The 20,621-nt window shown below is 39.4% G+C and overlaps 1 long non-coding RNA gene across 1 annotated transcript; it reads left to right on the forward strand.

The window, feature by feature from the left end:
- The first annotated feature begins 1,180 nt into the window (after positions 1-1,180).
- On the forward strand, positions 1,181-15,067 carry LOC136403232 (uncharacterized). Its single transcript, XR_010751131.1, has 3 exons — positions 1,181-1,241; positions 14,402-14,555; positions 14,870-15,067. It is a non-coding gene; the product is annotated as an uncharacterized lncRNA (long non-coding RNA).
- The last annotated feature ends 5,554 nt before the right edge of the window (positions 15,068-20,621 follow it).

Genomic DNA, 20,621 nt, shown 5'->3' on the forward strand with positions numbered 1-20,621 from the left:
TGAAATTAAAACATGATGAGTGACGGTTGTGAGAGACAACAGCTGTGGCATTAGATTTTCATCATGTCAGTTCTGAGATCTGTATTTCAGGTCACTTTTTTCCACTGGCACTGATCCTGAAGGACAAGAATTGTCTTTCTATTGGCTACTTTCTAACCCACCTGTTGGGGTAAAAGATTAACAGGATTTCCATGGGAAGTGAGCCATTTCAGAGGTCTGGGTTGAATAGGGTCTTCATAGAGCACTTACCTTTAGAAATTAGCAAAATATTATCTTGTGTTATCAGCAAAAACAATCATGTATTGTATTTTCATTTCAGGTAGAGAAAACCTTCCTAATCACAACATACACTTCAAATGCACACCCACAATTAAAGAGCTATACTTTTCTCAGTTTCATGAAAAACATATTATTTGAAATAATTATAACTAATATATAGTCAAATAAATCTAAAGTAACTAAAAAATTCAAAGCATAAAGGAATTACCTTATTTATTCCTTTCTTGATAAATACATAATTTTATAGTCATGAAACTATCTCTTCTACAAGATAAAGTTATTAATAAATGGTTAAATATTAATATTTGGATAACTAAACTGTGATAGCTCTATACAATGGAACATTAACAGCAAAGAAAAGGAGCAAACTAGTGATACATGCAAGAAAATGAATTAATCTTAAAGGTATTATGCTAGATGATAGAAGCCAAATTCAAAAGGCTACATACTGCCTGGTAGCATTTATATGGCATTCAAGAAGAGTCAAAACTATATAGAGGAAAAACAGATCAGTTGTTGACAGGGTCTGGAAATAGGGTAGGATTTGGCTTTAAATGAGTATGTGGGGACTTTGAAGAGTGATGAACTTATTCTGTATTTTGATTGTGGTGGTGGTTATATAACTGTATGGATTTGTCAAAACTCACATAAGTGTGTACCAAGAAAGCTAAAAATTACTGTATATAAATTATACCTTAATTTTTTAATCAATATTTTCATGCAACCATTCCAAAAAAGAAATAAAACATATTTTAATGTGAAAGAGCTATTAATGGTTCTCGCAGATAATGCAGATCTAAAATTCCTCATCAGACTCTAAATGTACCTAATGAGTCATCAGACTGTTCTATTAATAGAAATTGAATTGTGTAAACAGCAATATTTTAGTAAGGATATAAACCTTATGAAGAGTTGTGGATACTACTGCGGGTGTTCATTGCATTTGTGTTCAGATGTAACAAGTAAGTATAGGAGGTTTTGTATATTTATTTTGCTATTTTACTTTTGAGAAATTAAGACATTTGACTGAAAGGAAACCAAATGTCCTATGAATGTTTTTGAATTACCTTCATAAATTGTTAAAAGTGTATAGATTATTTAGTTTGTGTATATGATACTAGTTATCCAGCCTAAAAATGTATTAACGTATCTATTTATTCATCATTATAATCAATGTAATTCTTATTAGTAATATTTCTACAAAAGGAGCATTTTAGTATTACTTTGTAAGGGTGACGTTTACTGTAACAGTACCCGGAAGAAAAAATCAAGAAGGAAGTGAAACCTCCTCTGATCACTTTCCTATGTATGCTAATTGCATTATCACTCTTGGAGTTACTAGGGCTTGAAACCTGGTAGAAGTTTTTGATTCTTCCTTCTTTTTTCCTCATTCCTAGTCTTTTGCCAAGTTAGGAGGCACCTACCCTACTTTGTCTTGTATAATTACCTCTTCTCCAAGACACTAGCAACTATTTGGCGATGACCAAAACTGGATATATGTATGAGCCAGGGAAAGTATTAAAAATACAGAGATAGATATGCCCCAGCAAGATAGCTTGGTTGGTTAGAGCATCATCCCAAAGCACAGAGGTTGCTGGTTTGATTCCCTATCAGGGAACATACAGGAACAGATTGATGTTCTCCTCTCTCTCTCTCTCTCTCTCTCTCTTCCTCTCTCTGAAATCAATGAAATAAACATTAAAAAAATAGATATCTATCCCTAACCCAGAGGTCCTGAATCAGGATGTAGGTAACACTCAGAAATCTTTAAGAGCTTCCTAGGAAAATGTAGAAGGCTGTCTATTTGCAGCATTCAGAGTCTCCCTTCTCAGAAACTGAGACATGTCAGAAAGGGTAACAGTGAAAAGTGGGAGAGTCCTACAGAGAATAGTGAACCATAGAGAATGATGTTTCCCCTTTCCCTACTTTCAATTGCCTGCCTCAAAATATCTGACAGTCAGGCATTTGCCCCAATTAAAGCAAACAAACAAACCAATGCTGAAGATTCTCATAATAGTCATTAAAAATACTGTGTGGGGACACTATGACAGCTAGTAGCACACTGGAATAAAATCATTCTGGAATTTGAGGACCAAAGAGCTTATGTGTCCTAAATAAATGTCTTTCTGGAGCCTCTTTTTAAAGAGAAAAACATGACCAAGGATACCTAGATATTTGAAGACAACCTGCAAAATGAAAAAAACACATCATTAAAAAAACCTTGTATAAAGAAACATTAAAGAACTATTTTTTTTCTAAAAACAAACTCCAATAAGTTATCAGACATAGTCAAGCAGAGAGGATGTTATAATAAAAGAATAATCAGACATTAAGTAAAAATCTGAGGCACTAAAAATATAATTGCCAAAATTAAAATATTAATAGAAAGATTAAAAGGTAAAATTAAGGAAATTTCTCAAAATACACAGTAAAGAATCAAGAAAACATAAGATGAAAGAAAAGCTATAAGAAACTTAGAGTTGGGGCTTCTAGTCAAGAAGGCATTGTAAGTAAACGTGTTACTCACATAATCCTACAACAACATCAAAATTACAACTAATTCACAGAACGACCATTATTCAGAACCTCCTGAAATCTAGCTGAAAAAACATCCTCTAACTAAAAATATAAGGAAGCCACATGAAGACAGGTAGGAAGATTGAAACAGGCTTTGTGGTTACAGGGTGAGTATGGTGGTTGTGGAGATCCCCCTGAGGAGTGAGGAGTGCCATCCAGGGTTCCAGTGTCAAGATGAGAAGTTCTTTTGACTTCCAGTTGTGAAAAACAGTGGATATTGTGGCTGAGTGAGACAAAGGACTGCTGGAGTCCCAAGCATTCCTCTTAAAGGGCTCGTACATGGACTCATTCACTGACAGACTCACTCACTTTGAGTTCCAGCACTGGGACAACAGCTTGAACGGTGCCAGATACTTGCAGGGAAAAACTGAATTGTCTGGCTTTAAGACAAAGGCTGGAGGAGCAGCTTTCTTTCAGATAGAAGTGCTAGTAAAGACAGCTGTTCCTTTGCTGAGTCCTCCACATACAAAGCCAGCAGGTGAGTGCCATATCTGAGTCTCCATCAACCTGGCTAACACTGTTTGCCTTGCCCTGGTGATTCCCTGAAAACCCACCACACACAATATGCAAACATACCCAAGCCATTTCTAGTGGCCTTTCCTTACAAATTATCTATTCCGGCTCATGCTTTGGACTTTCCAAAAATATCTCAAAGATTCACAAACCCCAAACAGCATTCAGTCTTGCCATGCTACGTACCTCTTGCTAACTGGCCCCAGGCCTAGTGTTAGGCCTTGGTTTGCAGCTTGGCCTCTCCCGGGCATCTCTAAACCCAGCACAAGTAGAAGACATCTGCAGATTAAACATGTTGAATAGTCCCAGACAGGATAGAGGCAGCAGCAGCTGATCTTGGCCTGTACCTCTCGGGAGGCCTCAGAGCCTAGTGGACATCTTCAGAACATCAACTACATCTACAAGTGACACACTCAAGGGGTGGATTCAGCAGGCACCAGAGTCCTGCTGAAGTGAGTACTGCTCCATGTGGTCAGCCTCTGCACAGCAGATTATCCATAGTGGTTGTGACCAGTACTCACAGTCAATTGTTCTGGGGGGAAATCACTCCCACTGATGTACCAACAGCAATCAAAGTTCAACTACAATAGGAGGGAGCACACAGCCCACATCAGGATACACCTGAAACACCTATCTTAGGTGACTGAGGAGGCTGTTCCACTGGGTCCTCAGGACATGTAGTACTTAAAGACACTCTACCAAGACCAAGAGACATAAACTCCATGAAAAGAACTAAATAAAATAGAGACCAGCAACCTACCAGATGCAGAGTTTAAAATATTGGTTATAAGAATGCTCAATGAATTTAGGGGGAGAATAGATGAATTTAGGGAGAACTTCAAAAGAGAAAGGAAACATAAAAATGATGGTAGAAAACATAAAAAAGAACCATTGAGAAATAAAAAATACAATTACTGAAATGAAAAATACATTACAAGAAATCAACAGTAGAGTAGATGAAGCACAGGATTAAACCAGCGGTTTGGAAGATAAGGAAGCAGAAAACACTCAATCAGAATGGCAAAAAGAAAAAATAATCCAGAAAATAATGATAGTTTATGAAGCCTCTGGGACAACTTCAAGCATATCAATATTTGCATCATGGAGGTACTAGAAGAAGAGAAAGAACAAGGAATTGAAAACCTATTTGAATCCTAACCTGGTGAAGGAAATAGACATACAAGTTCAGGAAACACAGAGAGTCCCAAATATGATGAACCCAAAGAGGCCCACATCAAGACACATCATAATTAAAATGCCAAAGATTAAGCACAAAGATTCTTAAAAGCAAGAGAAAAGCAGTTAGTTATCTACAAGAAAGCTACCCTAAGACTGTCAGTTGATTTCTCAACTGAAACTTTGCAAGGCAGAGGGATTGGCACAAAATAAGCAAAGTGATAAAAAGCAAGGACCTATAACAAAGATTATTCTACCCTGCAAAGTATCTTTTAGAATCAAAGGACAGATAAAGATCTTTTTAGACAAGGAAAAACTAAAGGAGTTTTCATCACCACACCAGTATTACAAGAAATGTTAAAAGGTCCTCTTTAAGAAGAAAAAAAAAACCAATTAAAATATGAATAATAAAATGGCAATAAATACATATTTATCAACAACTACTTTAAATGCAAATAGATTAAATGTTCTAATTAAAAGGCATGCTGGTTGGATGGATAACAAAATAAAACCCTTACATATGCTGTTTACAAGAAGCTCACTTTAGATTGGGAGGTACACAGACTGAAAGTAAAGGAATGAAAAAATATACCTAATAAAAATGGAAGCAAAAAAAAAAAGCTTGGGTAACAATACTTTCACCAGACAAAATAGACTTTAAAACAAAAGCTATAACAAAAGGCAATGAAGGCCCCAGCAGTTCCACTTCTGGGTATTTATTCAAAGAATCCCAAAACACTAAATCAAAAAGACATATTCATTCATATATTTATTGCAGCATTATTTACAATAGCCAAGAAATGAAAGCAAGAATATTGTCCATCAATAGGTGAATAAATAAGTAAGAAGTGGTGCCTATATACAATGATATATGACTCAGCCATAAAAGAAATAAAAATACAATCTTGACATCTGCCAAAAGGTGGATGGACCTAGTCCTAGAGGGTATTGTGCTGAGTAACATAAGCAAGACAAATGCCATGTGATTTCACTTATATGTGTAATCCAAAAAGCAAAATAAATGAGCAAGCAGACCAGTAACAGGTTCATAGACACAGAGAACATTTTCCTGGTTGCCAGCGGGGATGAAAGTTGGAGGAATAAGTGAAAAAGGTGAAAGAATTAAGAAGTACAAATTGGTAGTCACAGAATAGTCATGAAAATGTAAAATACAGTGTAGAAAATACATTCAATAATAATCTAATAACTATGTCTGGTGTCAGGTGGATACTATAATAGATTTATCAGGGTGATCACTTCATAAATTATATAAATGTCTATTCACTGGGTTGTACACCTGAAACTAATATAATATTGTACATCAACTGTAATTAAAAAATATTAAAAAAAGAAGCAGAGTTGACCAAGATAGTTAAGCTCTAATTAATAGCAGTTAGAGAGATCTCAGAGAAAATGAAGAAAAAGAAAAGAATTGAAGGGAGCCATAGTCCTCATATTGAAAGTTTTTGCTAAGTTATACATAGAATAAAAAATTTTAAATGCCTACAACTAGAAACAATATCATATAGTTACAGAAAGCTGAGAACAAGGAGAAGAGATTCAAAGGTTGAAGAGAGGAAAATAAAGAATTCAAATTCAGGCTTTCATCTGTTTTCTTATCTGCAATAGTGTTAAAAGACAATGGAACAGTGTTGTCAAAGTGTTTAAAGAAAAAAATTATTTTCAATCAAGAATTCTATACCCAGTTTGAATATTAATTAAATTTAAAGGTAGAATAAAAACATTTCCAGGTAGGCAGAAATTATTATGTTTATTTCCCAGAAATTTTCACTTTAAAAGATACTTAAACCTGACCAGTCAGTGGCGCAGCAGATAGAGCTTCAGACTAGGATGCAGAGGACCCAGGTTTGAGCACAGGCTCATCTGGCATGAGCATAGGCTCACCAGCTTGAGTATGGGGTCTCTGGCTTGAGTGTGGGATCATAGACATGACCCCATGGTCGCTGGCTTGAAGCCCAAGGTTGCTGGCTTGAGTCCAAGGTCGCTGGCTTGAGTAAGGGGTCACTAGATCTACTGTAGCCCGTCGGTCAAGGCATATATGAGAAAGCAATCAATTGTGATTTTAAATGCTTTATTTTCTCCTCTTTAACCTTTGAATCTCTTCTCCTTGTTCTCAGCTTTCTGTAACTATATGATATTGTTTCTAGTTGTAGGCATTTAAAATTTTTTATTCTATGTATTGGAATATAACTTAGCAAAAAATTTCAATATGAGGACTATGGCTCCCTTGTGAATTGATGCTTCTCATCTCTCTCCCTTCCTGCCTGTCTGTCCCTATTTGTCCCTCTCTGTCACACACACACACACACACACACACACACACACACACAAGATACTTAAGAGTGGAGGAAATGTATACTTCTCATAAAAATTAGGAGATATTTTATAGTTTCAGATTCATTTTGAAATATTCCCTAATTTTTGTGAGCAGTATATTAAGAAACAAAGATATAGGATCTAAAAACAGTGGCTCTAACCTAATTCCTGTATTATAATGCACAGGAGTCTCAAAGTGATAGCTGTGCAACCGGTCTAGAGAACAATCATTTCAGGGGTAGAAGTGGTACAAGCAGCTAGAGGTCTAGGAAACAAAGTTTCCAGCCTGACCTATGGTGGTGCAGTGGAGAGAGCACTGACCTGGAATGCTGAGGTTGCCGGTTCCAAAGCCCTGGACTTGCCTGGTTAAGACACATGCAACTAGCAACCAATGAACAACTAAAGTGAAGCAGCTATGAGTTGATACTTCTCGCTTCTCCACCTCTCTCTCCTCTCTCTGTAAAATCTATAATAAAATAGAACAGTTATAATAGTATACTGTAATAATAGTTATTTGAGTGTAGTCTCTCTCAAAATATCTTATTATGAGGAATTCACTTTCTTCTTGTGTTGATGTGAGATGCTACAATGCCTGTGCAATGAGATGAAGGGGGTGAATAACGCAAGCCTTGTGACATAGCATTAGGCTAGTATAAGGATTATTTGAACACACACACACACAGTGAGACAGCAACAGTCCATCTGGTAACTGAGATGGCTACCAAGTGACTAAGGGATGGGTAGCATGTACAGTACGGATATGTCAGACAAAGGTAGGAGTCGTGTTTCAGCCAGGACTTCATCACGCTACTCAGAAGTGTTCCATTCAAAAACCTATAAAGTGTGTATTTGTGGAATAGTCCATTTACTATTTTTGGACCATAGTTGACGATGGTGGACTGAAACTGCAGGAAGAAAAAGCAGATATGGGGGACTACTGTATTCATACTCTCTGCTATTGATTTAAAAAATCGTTTGAGGCTTAAATATCTTACTTAACATCATCGGTGGTGTGAGTGAGCTGAATCCTCATCTATCATAAGCATGGAAAAGGGGTAATACAGTTCCAGGAACATAATATGCAGTTTATAAAGGCCACTTCTTAATCTTGATAAAAACACCATTAGAGAATTATATTTAAGTACAAGTTGTTCACCATGATATTCAAGATTCACTATAATTTCAAAACAGCTAGGCGGTAGGGGGATTTACTCTACCTATATGGTTCTTACTCCAGTCAGACAAAACCATATCCACCATGAACCGCTGCCACAAACATGAACAGGAGGAGACTGGTGAGAGGAAAGAGTAAGGATTTTGAGAAGCTGGGAAGCTGGTATACCTTTATCAAATTAAATTTCATCAGTAAAACACACACAAAAAAACACGTTTAGTGTTGGCAAATATGACAGCTTAGGTTATTCTTTGCTAGCAGAGAAAAGATCACATTTAGCCTGGCATAACAGGTACTCTGTTTCAATTAGCCCCCTGGTAAAATAGCTCTAGTTAGAAACTTTAGAGTACTTTTCTTTAATCTCTTTAATATTACAAATATCATGAGAACCAAAATGAAGAATTGGAAGCAACATAAAGAAGATTATTGGTGCCTACCAGCAGCATAACGAGAGTGATTCTCTCGTGTGTACCCCCGGCATTCTGGGTGGTTCAGAGGGAAGATGACTCAGTTTAAAATACAGGGCAGTAATGATAGCTGGTGAAAATCAATTGAAACAAACTGAAAGGACCTTTGTTATATTTCAAGAATACATATTTTATGTATCATGAATGCAGACCACTGTTTCTAGTCCTCTTAGTGAGCTGGCTGCAGGCAATGTGTGTTGTCCTATCAATATTTATGTAACAGTTGCAGTCCTTTAGTTGTAAGCTATAGAAACTAACTAAGGCTGATTCTTGGCCCCATTTAAAAAAATTAACAATAAATTATAGAAAAATAAAAAATAAGAATCTGAAAACAATAAGTTAAACACAAATATTGAAATTAAAAAATTTTTTAAATAAAACAATCAATTAATTATATTGTAAAAGATACCAGATAGCTCTCAGCACAAAAGGAAGAGCTAAACAACTAGAACAGGAGGAGAGCAGCAACCAAGTTTACTCTGGTACTGTCCATGGTAAAACAAACAAACAAACAAACAAAAACACCTGGTTGTTATCTTTGAGCGCTACCACTGAAATGACTCAGCTTCAACCGCTTTCTTCAATTTTGAAACTCACCCAAATTTAGACATACAGGGCAGAAAGTAGAAAGTCACTTTTTTTCACCGTTGGGAGTAAGGTGGGGGAGGAAACACTATGGTTGACATCCTACACAGAAATGTTGCAAATATGACAAGTTTTCTCAAAAGAAAGAGGGAGAGCAAAGGCTGGCAAACGGAAACAGATCCCCACTATGCACTGTCGAAGAGCTTTAAAACAATGCTGTTCTCTAGAGCCACCTCTCCGGTCCTGTTCTTTCTTATCCTTTCCTGTGGTTATAAAGATTCCTTTTACTTTCTTGCCCTGATCCTAAGATATTTTTAGTTTTTCTGTCAATGTGTTTATAGTTTTAGCTATAATTATTTTTCCTTTTATTTTAGGGCTTAGTTTTTGTTGTCAAACTAATCTTTGTGGTAGAATTTTGTTGTAGCCTGTACCATAGAGAGATTAAAACTTGTAAGATATTGTTTATTTGTCCATAGTATTTCATTGTTAATTATCATAATTAATAACTACTGAGTTTTCACTGTGAATTCAGCATCATGTTATAAGGGTTCCAGATAAAGTTTCCCTGAAAGAGTTCATTATCTAGTTGAAAGAATTCAAGATAAAAATATGAAATAACAACTAATAAGAGAGAATGATAAGCAATTATTTAATAAAATGTGATCAGGTTATTTTTAAATAATGCTTATTTATAATGTTCTTTTTCACATAATATATGTCCACTTATTAAAAATACAATCTCCAAATCTCCTTGTTATGGATCAAATTGTGTCCCCTAAAGAAGTACATTGAAGGCCTAACCCCTATGAGTCTGACCTCATTTGGAAATAAAGTCTTTGGAAATGTAATCAATTTAGCATGGATTCATTTTCCAATATAAGTGGTCCCCTGATAAGAAGAGATTAAGGACAGAACACATAGCGAGAATGCTATGTGATAACACAGGCAAAGATTCAAATGCTGTACCTATAAGTCAAGGAAGGCCGAGGACCCACAGCTACTACTAGAAGCTAGGAAGGGGCAAGGAAGGATTCACCAAAGTCTCTGGGGAAGGTGGCCCTGCTAATGACTTGATTTTGGATTTCTAGCCTCCAGAAATGAGGAGGAATACGTTTTTATTGTTTTAAGCCGAGCACTGTGCAGTTTGTTATGCAGTCACAGGAAACTAGTACTCATCCACCTATTTCTTCTTTTTCCTTCCACCAGCCCCAGATTGTAACTCTTATAACTGTATAAGAGTACTTCCCAAGTTTCAATATACACACAAATCACTTGAGGATCTTGTTATACTGTTGATTCTGATTTAGTAGTCCTGAATGGGGCCTGAGAGTCTGCATTTCTTAGAAGTTCCCAAGTGATGTCCCTGCTGTTGTTCCTAAAGATCACACTTGGAGAAGCAAAGCTATACAGTAAATAAGAGAATCAGCAAAGAGATGTCACTGTCAGTTGTGTTTCAGATCTGGGCTTTTGCCACAATGTCAGCAAAGATGATACAGAAAAACTTATTCAGTGACATGGAAAGAAAATGAATAAACAAATACAATATCCAAGGGAAAACAAATAAGGAAAATATCAAAATAGACTTCCATATTACTCTCCAATCATTCCCACTCTTCCTTTCCCCAAAATGATTTAGAATACAATGATTTTAAACTTGCTTTCTAAAGAGGTGAATATGTATACCAATATAATAGTAAGTTGCTATTTCATGTGGTCTCTTTTAAAATTGACTTTAGAGAGAGAGGAAGAAAAAAGAGAGAGAGGGAAACAGCAGTTTGCCTGACCAGGCAGTGGTGCAGTGGATAGAGCATCAGACTGGGACTCAGAGGACCCAGGTTCAAAACCTCGAGGTCATGGTGTGTGTGTCGCTGGCTTGAATGTGGGATCATAGACATGACCCCATGGTTGCTGGCTTGAGCCCAAAGCTTGCTGGGTTGAACAAGGGGTCACTTGCTCTACTGTAGCCTCCCAGTCAAGGCACTTACGAGAAAGCAATCAATGAACAACTAGGAAGCTGCACAAAGAATTGATGCTTCTCATCTCTCTCCCTTCCTGTCTGTCTGTTCCTAACTATCCCTCTCTCTGTCTCTCTGTCTCTTGTCACACACACACACAAAAAAAGAAAAGAAAAGAAAAAGAAACATCAATTTGTTCTTCAACTCATTTATGCATTCATTGGTTGATTCTTATCTGTGCCCTTACAGGTTATCAAACTCCCAACCTTGGTATATCGGGTTGACACTCTAACCAACTGAGCTATCTGGCCAGGACTCATATAGTTACTTTTAATTTTATTTTTTCAATGATAATTTCAAAAGAAACAGTATTGAGTAATAGATGAGTAAGCACTATAACAGAACAATACAGACCTACTACCCTGGGATTAGTTGGTCTATTGTACTTGGGTATAGGCAGTCCATAGGTTATGAATGAGATAGGTGCTGTAGGTTTGAAAATGTTTCAGTATTTATTGGCATAGAAAGACAAAAATAAATACTATGTTAAGACAAACATTTGTCTAAGTTGTATTTTATAGGCAAATGTATCTGTTCCAACTGATACACAAATTCAACTTAAGAACAAACCTACAGAACCTATCTCATTGGTAACCTGGGGACTCCCTGTAGTGTCAGTTTGCAAAGTCCAGATACTGACATGCAGAGCTAACCACTGCCTGCTGGGGGCTTCACCTTCAGAGGTATGTTTCTTTAAGTCTGGATCTGACCCAGGAGTGTTTAAAGACTCTGTGGGTAATTCCAGTATCATGTCAGGTTTAGGAAATACTAGTCTGAAATTTAAAAAGTTTACAGATACTTCATTTTATTTTATACCCAAATTTCTACTTAAAAAAAAAATCTGTATTAATATACAGATAAGCAAACACAATATTATATATAAACCAGTTTTAGAAATATAATTGCTTGAAAGCAGAACTTCAAAATCAATTTTAGAAGAAAATGTTCTCAATTGTAAGGATTTCTCCTAGAGTCTTTACAGACTAATGTCTCACACTCTCCTTCTCTGGCTAGTAGTTTTCAAACCTACGTGTACACAGGAATCCCCGATGGGCTGATCTGTTTCCAGGACCCATCTCAGGACATTCTGAGTCTGTAGTTCTGAGTGTGTGTTTGCCAAATATCCCCAGCACTCTCCATGCAGGTGGCCTATGGCTACTATTGCAGAAATACTGCATTACTGTTACTCTCCGTGTTGAACCTGGAGAGAAAGAAATGGATGACAACTCAAGAATGAGGATTTTAACATTCTAAATAGATTACAAGGCCTTTCAAAGAGTAGTGACTGACTGAAAATGAGCATGGCATCTATTCGCAACTGATATGGCAGATAAAAACATTTTATAAAGTGTTCCCTGTTTTTTTTTTATAGTAAGTCACTCCAGGCCCACCATGATGCCAAGTTCCAACCAGATCTGCATCACCACAATAGTAGATTTGTGCCAAGTATAGGTATCAGACATATTGCAAAGATAACCTTACAGAATGTGAGACAAAGTTAAGACATGAGCTTGGCATGACAGAAGCAAAATCTGCGTGTAGGTCATCTCTAAGTCTTTGTGGAAGGAGACATTGGGGATTTGTTCCAACAAGCATTTAATGAAAGAATTTGATTAGGGGACTATTAAGCTCTTGAAGTCCAAGAAAACAAAGAAAGTCAGTTCCCTGCTTGGTCGGGATTCCAAAACTGTAAAATCTGCCGTGCTCTGTTTAAAGCTGCAGAACTGGTCTAGCAGGCAGGGACTCGGAGCAGGCAGTCAGCAAGGACAGGCAACCGAATGGCTGACCCTGGAAATCCACCAGCGGCCCGTGGTGAGTCAGCGCTGAGTCACGCTGCGTGCTACAATGCAGGCCAAGGCGGCGGTGGCCAGACCGGCAGCAGCGAAATCAGCTGAGCTCCGGTCTTCCTGGAAGACCCTCCCCGGTGCGGTGCGGGGAGAGCAGCATTCCCTCCACGTCCCGGCAGGGCCTCTGCAGTCACTCACTAGTCCGCACGCACAACCCTCTGCCCCAGTCTAGTGACGTTCAAGGTTCAGCACGCAGGGGGAGTCACATGTGACAGTTGGTTACAGAGTTTAGGCGGATGCTTCAATCCCATATGTTTCCTCAAAACTGAGTTTCCAGTTGTTCTGGCTTTTTTCATTTATTGGCTTTTTTCGTTTGTTAGCTTTTACATATTTTTTTCCTTTTTCCTGGCAGAGGAGTAACACGTTGATCTTTTTATAGTTTCCAATATTTTAAATGAAGCACAAGAAGAATGGATTTATAAAACATGTGTTGAAAATTATGCATCAAATCATCACATTGCTTTGGGGTCTAAAATTATAATGTGGCCAAAGTTAAGGCTTAGAATGTTGAGTAACTGGGGGGAAAGACTTAACTGTTTTGACTTGTCTTTAATAAAACGAACAAAAAAAAGTTTAATATTTTGTCTAATCTCCTCTTCTAATAACTAAAGTAGTCTAAAGACTGGAGAGATATTTGATAATTTGATGTGTGGGGTTACCAGAGAACAGGGGAGCCATGTCTTTGTGTGCCCTGTACTTTAATTAATATTCGTTGTCCTGAGGTACAAATGATACTTTGTTGGTCTTACAAAATGTAACGGCAATAATTACATCTATGCTGAAAGGTAACAGGTATTATGGCATTAAGGGTAGCTAGTCAGTGAAATACTTCTGGTACAGTTTCGGTCATTATTATGTAGGCAACTTTTTTTTTTTGTACTTTTCTGAAGTTGGAAACCGGGAGACAGTCAGACAGACTCCCGCATGCGCCGACTGGGATCCACCCCGCACGCCCACCAGGGGGCGATGCTCTGCCCATCCGGGGCGTCACTCTGTCGCGACCAGAGCCACTCTAGCGCCTGAAGCAGAGGCCACGGAGCCATCCCCAGCACCTGGGCCATCTTTGCTCCAATGGAGCCTCGGCTGCAGGAAGGGAAGAGAGAGACAGAGAGGAAGGAGAGGGGGAGGGGTGGAGAAGCAGATGGGCGCTTCTCCTGTGTGCCCTGGCCGGGAATCGAACCCGGGACTTCTGCACGCCAGGCCAACGCTCTACCACTGAGCCAACCAGCCACGGCCTATGTAGGCAATTTAAAGCTGATTTCCAAGACAGCATCAGATTGGGTCTTTTATAAATTGTTTTGCCAGCTGCTGCCCATTGTTCTGCTGCTTTGGGAGAATTATGTCCTTATCTCTCTCTCTCTCTCTCTCTCTCTCTCTCTCTGTGTGTGTGTGTGATGCAAAACATGAGACTGGTTCTTGCTTTTCTTGCAGAGAAGGAGACTGAAGTAATTAGAGGTTGAACTGACTCACAAAGGTTACAGAGAAGCATGACTACCCAATTTATTTTAAAAGAGGGAAACTCTACCAAACAAACAAAATTAAGGAAACATGAAAATGTGAGATGGTGAAAGCCCAGCAAAGCAAAGTGAGTAGAGTGGACCAGAAATGGAATCTAATATACTTGAACTATTCATGACCAGAGCTATATTTATGTCCTGGCCTTTAAAAAACAGATGTTAAATTATTCTCATTTAGAATATTTTAAAATTCAACTATGTATATACATCATTTCATGTTTTAAAAATTGGCCCTGGCTGATTGGCTCAGCAGTAGAGCGTCAGCCTGGCGTGTGGAAGTCCTGGGTTTGATTCCCAGTCAGGGCAGACAGGAGAAGTGCCCATCTGCTTCTTCACCCTTCCCCCTCTCCTTCCTCTCTCTCTTTCTCTTCTGCTCCCGCAGCCAAGGCTCCATTGGAGCAAAAGTTGGCCCAGGCGCTGATAACGACACCATGGCTTCCACCTCAGGCACTAGAATGGCTCTGGCAGCAATGGAGCAATGCCCCAGGTGAGCCGAGAACCGTCCCCTGGTGAGCATGCCAGGTGGATCCTGGTAGGGTGCATGTGGGAGTCTGTCTGCCTCCCCGCTTCTAACTTCAGAAAAATACCAAATAAAATTAAATTAAAATTAAAAATAAAAAAAAAATTGTGCCTGATTCTCATTCATTATTATTAGATTATCCATACTGACCTTGGCACTTACGAAGTTACACAAATTTCAGTTTGAAACACAAGTTCACTTTTTTAATAGTTTGAACTCAAGCTACTTAGCTTCACTAACCTCTTGTTTCTTCCTCTGTGAAATGGAAATTATAATCACTATTCATGGGTGTATAGGCATGATTAACAGTGATGATGCCTATAAAAGGTTTAGCACATTGCCAGGCACATTTTTAAAAACCCCTCAGTAAATGAAAGCTTGTATCCTGTCATCATTGTTATTAAACTTGATTAAGCTATTGATTAAGTCACAAAGAAGTAGTATTTTGTCTATATTATAAAATTAATAAAAAATTTGGGATATCACAAACATGTTTTTTTAGTGACTTTGGGCAAGATCCTTGGGTAAAACACCCAGGGCGAGTGTTTACTATTCTTTATGAGAAGACAGCTGAAGGAAAAACAAGGAAAATCTAAATCAGGAGAGTGACTACAATCATGAGTGGGCCAGAAAACTGGTTAAGTGATGCAAAAGAGCCAGAAAGCAGCCCTTTTCTTCTGTTCTCACAGTGAGCCACTTGACGAAGTAGTATAGTAGTCACTAGACAGAAAGAATGTAGCATTTCCTCTTTAACTTATAATTTAACTGTTTTGACATAACATGCAGTAATTTTTTATTTTGTGAAGATATAAATTTGGTTCTTTCTGGGTGTAAAGCTAATGAGACACTTATCTGGACCAATCTCCCATTGACCTTTCTAAGCAGCTCTGAGCCCTACTTATAAAAGGAAATGGTCATAACATTCTCCGACATAATAAAATAAATATTTCTTTAAGAATTACCCTTAGCGACCCTGGCCAGTTGGCTCAGTGGTAGAGCATCGGCCTGGTGTGCAGGAGTCCCGGGTTCGATTCCCGACCAGGGCACATAGGAGAAGCGCCCATCTGCTTCTCCACCCCTCCCCCTCTCCTTCCTCTCTGTCTCTCTCTTCCCCTCCTGCAGCCGAGGCTCCATTGGAGCAAAAAGATGGCCCGGGCGCTGGGGATGGCTCCTTGGCGTCTGCCCCAGGTGCTAGAGTGGCTCTGGTCGCGATGGAGTGACCCCCTGGATGGGCAGAGCATCACCCCCTGGTGGGCGTGCCGGGTGGATCCCGGTCGGGCGCATGCGGGAGTCTGTCTGACTGTCTCCCCATTTCCAGCTTCAGAAAAATACAAAAAAAAAAAAAAAAAGAATTACCTTTAGCTCTGGTTAGGTAGCTCAGGTGGTTAAATTATCATCCCAATATGCCACAGTTGTGGGTTTGTTACCTGGTCAGGGCACATACAAGAATCAACCAATGAATGTATAAATAAGTGGAACAACAAACTGATTTTCTCTCTCTCTCTCCCTCCCCTTCCTTCCTCTCTCTCTAAAATCAATAAAAAATTATAAAAAAGGAATTACCCCTAAAAAAAGCAACTGCTTTGTAAATGATTGTCATTTGTATTTACAGAATCAAGAGGTGAATGTGATCGCTCAAACAACTGCATTTTATGAGAATTACTTGCTATTATGGTTTTCCATTTATTTTTTTTCATAAACATATTCGGTCTCTGCAGTCTTTAGTACTAGATCCTTGAGTCTGAATAATGAACAGGACAGTGCCCTGATCATAGAAGTTATGTTCCAATAGGGAAAACACACATTTAAAAAGCTAAGTAACGAACAAATTCAATAAACATTAAAAGTTCTCCAAGAATTGATCATTGCTAGAAAGGACAATTCATAGGGTGCCACCATAGAGAATAACGGAGGGAAATTATTTAGAAGATCCAGAAGCTGAAGCCTGAAGCATGAGAAGGTTGCACAACGCAGGGAGGATAACAGCTCAGGGAGAGGGCACACAGCAAGCACAAAAACCTTCAGTGGAGAGAACCTTGGCTTTTTCAAAGAACCTGAGGTCTGAGAAGTAAGTAAGCCAGTTCTTGCAGAGTTTTGAAAGCTATATTGCAACCAGTTTGGATAATATGCTCAGTCAAGTTGGAAGCCATTGAAAAGTTTCAGCAGGAGTTTCATAATGTGATTTACATGGTCGTATTACTGCTGTGTGGAGACTGCACTGCAGAGGATAGGAATAGAATGGGGGGCTCTGTAGCATACATTCAACAATAGATGATGAGGCTGCTATTGGGACAGTGGAAATAAAGAGAAGTGAATGAATCTAAGATATATGCTAGTGGGAGGAGAGCCAGAATGAGCGGACAGATTGGAGTGAGAGTCAAGAGCAATAGGAATCAAAGATGACCTCTATTTTTCTAGGAGTTGAGCATTTGAGGAGTCATAAGGTCTTTGTGTTGTTTCCCTGGCCAATATTTAAAGCCAAGAGTTCTGATACACATGTGCACATATGTACAGACATAAATCCCATACTTGTGAAAACACCCACTGCCACTTGTGAAAATAGAAGTTTATACTGAGAGGACTAAGTTCAATATAAGAAATGATTGAGCCAGTGTTTGATTGAATGCCCCATATTTAATGTTATTTCTACCTCTGTACTTTTATCACAGGCTATTGTCTTTCCATCTACTCTCTGTGTATTCAAATCTAGCTCAATCTAAATGGACAGGTAAAGTCTATTTTCTCTATGAAACCACCACTAATACCCAAGTCAAATGAACCTTGTAACATACATTCACTACCTATGTTCAATCCGTTTGACATTTTAACTTTGGCCACGCCATTTGGCTATACCTATGATTTACATGTCTTATAAATGTCTATATGTGTCTCTGTAAACTAAACTGTAAACCCTCCTGTGACTAGAGACATATTCTCATGCGCTTATTATAACACCTAATATCTAGCAGCATACTCCGAATACAGAAGAGCTCACTCAATAGTAATGCAATCACTGGCATTTTTACATAGACAGAAACTGAACAACACCTACTTAATACTCCATATATTTGGTAAACAGTAGATTAGGTCACAAAGAGGTAGTACTCTCTTCAATCATAGAACTCATAACAGCTTTGGGAATATACATCAACACACATCAAGTGTACAAATGTGTGTTCAGTGACCTTGAGTAAGATCCTTAACGTCTGGACCTCCATTTCTCTTTTTAAAGATGAAGGAGTTGACACCTTGTGATCAATCTCAAAAGTCATATAGGAATTGGTAGAAGTAGGCCTGGATTATACCACCTTATAATATGCCTCTGGTATCTATTTCAATGAGTATATTGGTATTGAATATAACTCAACAACAAATATAGTTAATTGTGTTTGTTGAATAAGTAAATGAACTTATCTTCTAGTTTTAAAAAGTTTTCCTAAGTACCTCTATGTTTCATCAATTCTAAACAAAAGTCAGTGAAAAGACAAATGTCTGGTAGGTTACAATAGCATAATTGTAAGAACACATCTGGGAGTGAGGGAGGGCAGTCACTAGAGTATATGAACCTGCTTTTATAAGCAGTTTATTGAGAAATGTAAGTGATTATAAAATTTTATTCCCTCTTAATCAGATCAGCAAGGAATAATGACAGTTTATGTCATCTCTATGGCCAAGGAAGAATAAACATGGCTTCCTGCCCTGAGTTCAGTACCCCCTTTTCCTCAAAGAAGAAGCTCTCAGGGTATAGTTGTAAAGCCAGAAGCCAAGGCCAGAGCCCCTATCACAGCAGCCTTCTGTCCTATGCAGTTCGCATAGGATTCGGACAGTCTGTAAAGAAACAACAGAGCCAAAAACTGATGGGCCATAGTCTTTAATTCTAGCTTGCACCTGGCGGGCAAGTAAAAACACACACTGGGCTCCAAAACCCATTTACATTCAGTGCTCACAAAGCCACTGACTTATCCGAGTTTCCTAGAGTCAAAGGTTTCTAGCTCACCAACCTATTCTCCTCAGTTCCCCATCTCCTTCCTTATCCCAGATACAAACTCTACACAAACTGGCATCTCACTCAGCACTCTGCCATCTTGGCTGCTTCTCCTGGCCTACTCCACATGGCCTCCTTCTGCTCTCTCCTCTAATGATAACCTCAGGAACCAAGAGCTCAAGCTCCCTTTCTGCCCCTATTTTATAGTGTAGATTCAAAACCTTTAATCCAATATACAAAATAGGGAATCTCTAATACAAAGTCACTTCTCTGAGGCATGATTGAATTGTACCACCCCACATCAAAAAGGGTGGGAAAGACTTAATCCCAAAACCAAGCCCCAGGCTACAAGGATTCTCAACACACATTAATATCACCTGGGCTATGGCCTCACGAGGGCAGCGCTATTTTTAACAAAGTGAGCATAATATATTTTATCTGCCCAACAATCCACCCCTATGCTCACTTTACTACCCACAATCTATACCACCGGGATCCCCGTGCAAGGAAATTAGAACATTACACAAATTACAACAGCAAAAATCATACAGTTTCAACAATCACAAAGGTACACTTCACCAGTCTCTGAGCACTTTGCCCAAAACACAAAATGTCCTCGGCCTTCTTTCTAGCCATGGGAAAAGCTTCCCGGGGCAGGGGAGTGCTTCCAACAAAGCCACCCCCTACCCCCATCAGGGTATTTCACATTGTCCAAAATCCATAATCCGTAAGTCCATCCAACAAAGGAGCCAATGCCCACTCCGGTCGTAGTCCAGGAAATCAGTCCATGCACATAAGGCGTCAGCCACCCTCCTCATCCCTGCCATCCTGGCAGGTCTTAAACTGTCCCAAAGAGGGGCACGTGGCAATGGCAGTCAGCATTTCCATCTCTGCTCTGGAGAGCATGATAACATCCATCCTATGTCCCCAAAATCGCAGACCCACCAGGAGCATAGTAAGAACTCCTTGCTTCTGGGCTCTCACCTTCTGGAGACTGCAGATCACAATTCCAGTCCGATTCTCCTCATCCTCCAAAGAGGAACTGAAAACACCAGCTCCGGCTGCCAGGCTCAAGCCCCGGGCTGCTGCCGCCTTCTGCTCCGCAGACCTTGCAGCTCCGGACCCGGCCTCAGCTTCAGCCTCAGCCTCAGCCCCGGCCTCCTGCCGCTGCTGGCTCTCCACAACATCCAGGGCAATCTGCAACTCACGAACCTGTGAATACTCCTCCAGCAGCTGCTCCATTTCCAGGTGAATCTCGAAAACCTGGTCGGCCTCCTCCTCCAGCGCTTCCTCCAGCTCCAGGGTCAGCATCGGTTTCTCCTGCGTTTGCTCCAGCTCCTTTCGCTGCTCGGTTTGCAGGTCCCAGGCAGCCTCTTCCACGGAGCTCTCGGTTTCCTCACACATGGCTGTAAAAGTCAGCCAGCCTACAATCCCCAAAAGGACAGCCATAGGGAACCCTAACACTAGCCAGTCCTCTACTCCACCACTCAAAGGCTCCTTGCCGATCTGTATCGAATCCTGCCACAGACTATGCCAAATGTAAAGCCAGGAGGCATGGCCAGGGCCAAGGCTACCATCAGAGCAGCCCAGCTCATGCAGGTTCGCATTGGATTCGGACAGTCGGTAAAG

The sequence above is a fragment of the Saccopteryx leptura genome, chromosome 4 (genome assembly GCF_036850995.1).
Source record: "Saccopteryx leptura isolate mSacLep1 chromosome 4, mSacLep1_pri_phased_curated, whole genome shotgun sequence".
NCBI classification, from domain to species: domain Eukaryota; kingdom Metazoa; phylum Chordata; class Mammalia; order Chiroptera; family Emballonuridae; genus Saccopteryx; species Saccopteryx leptura.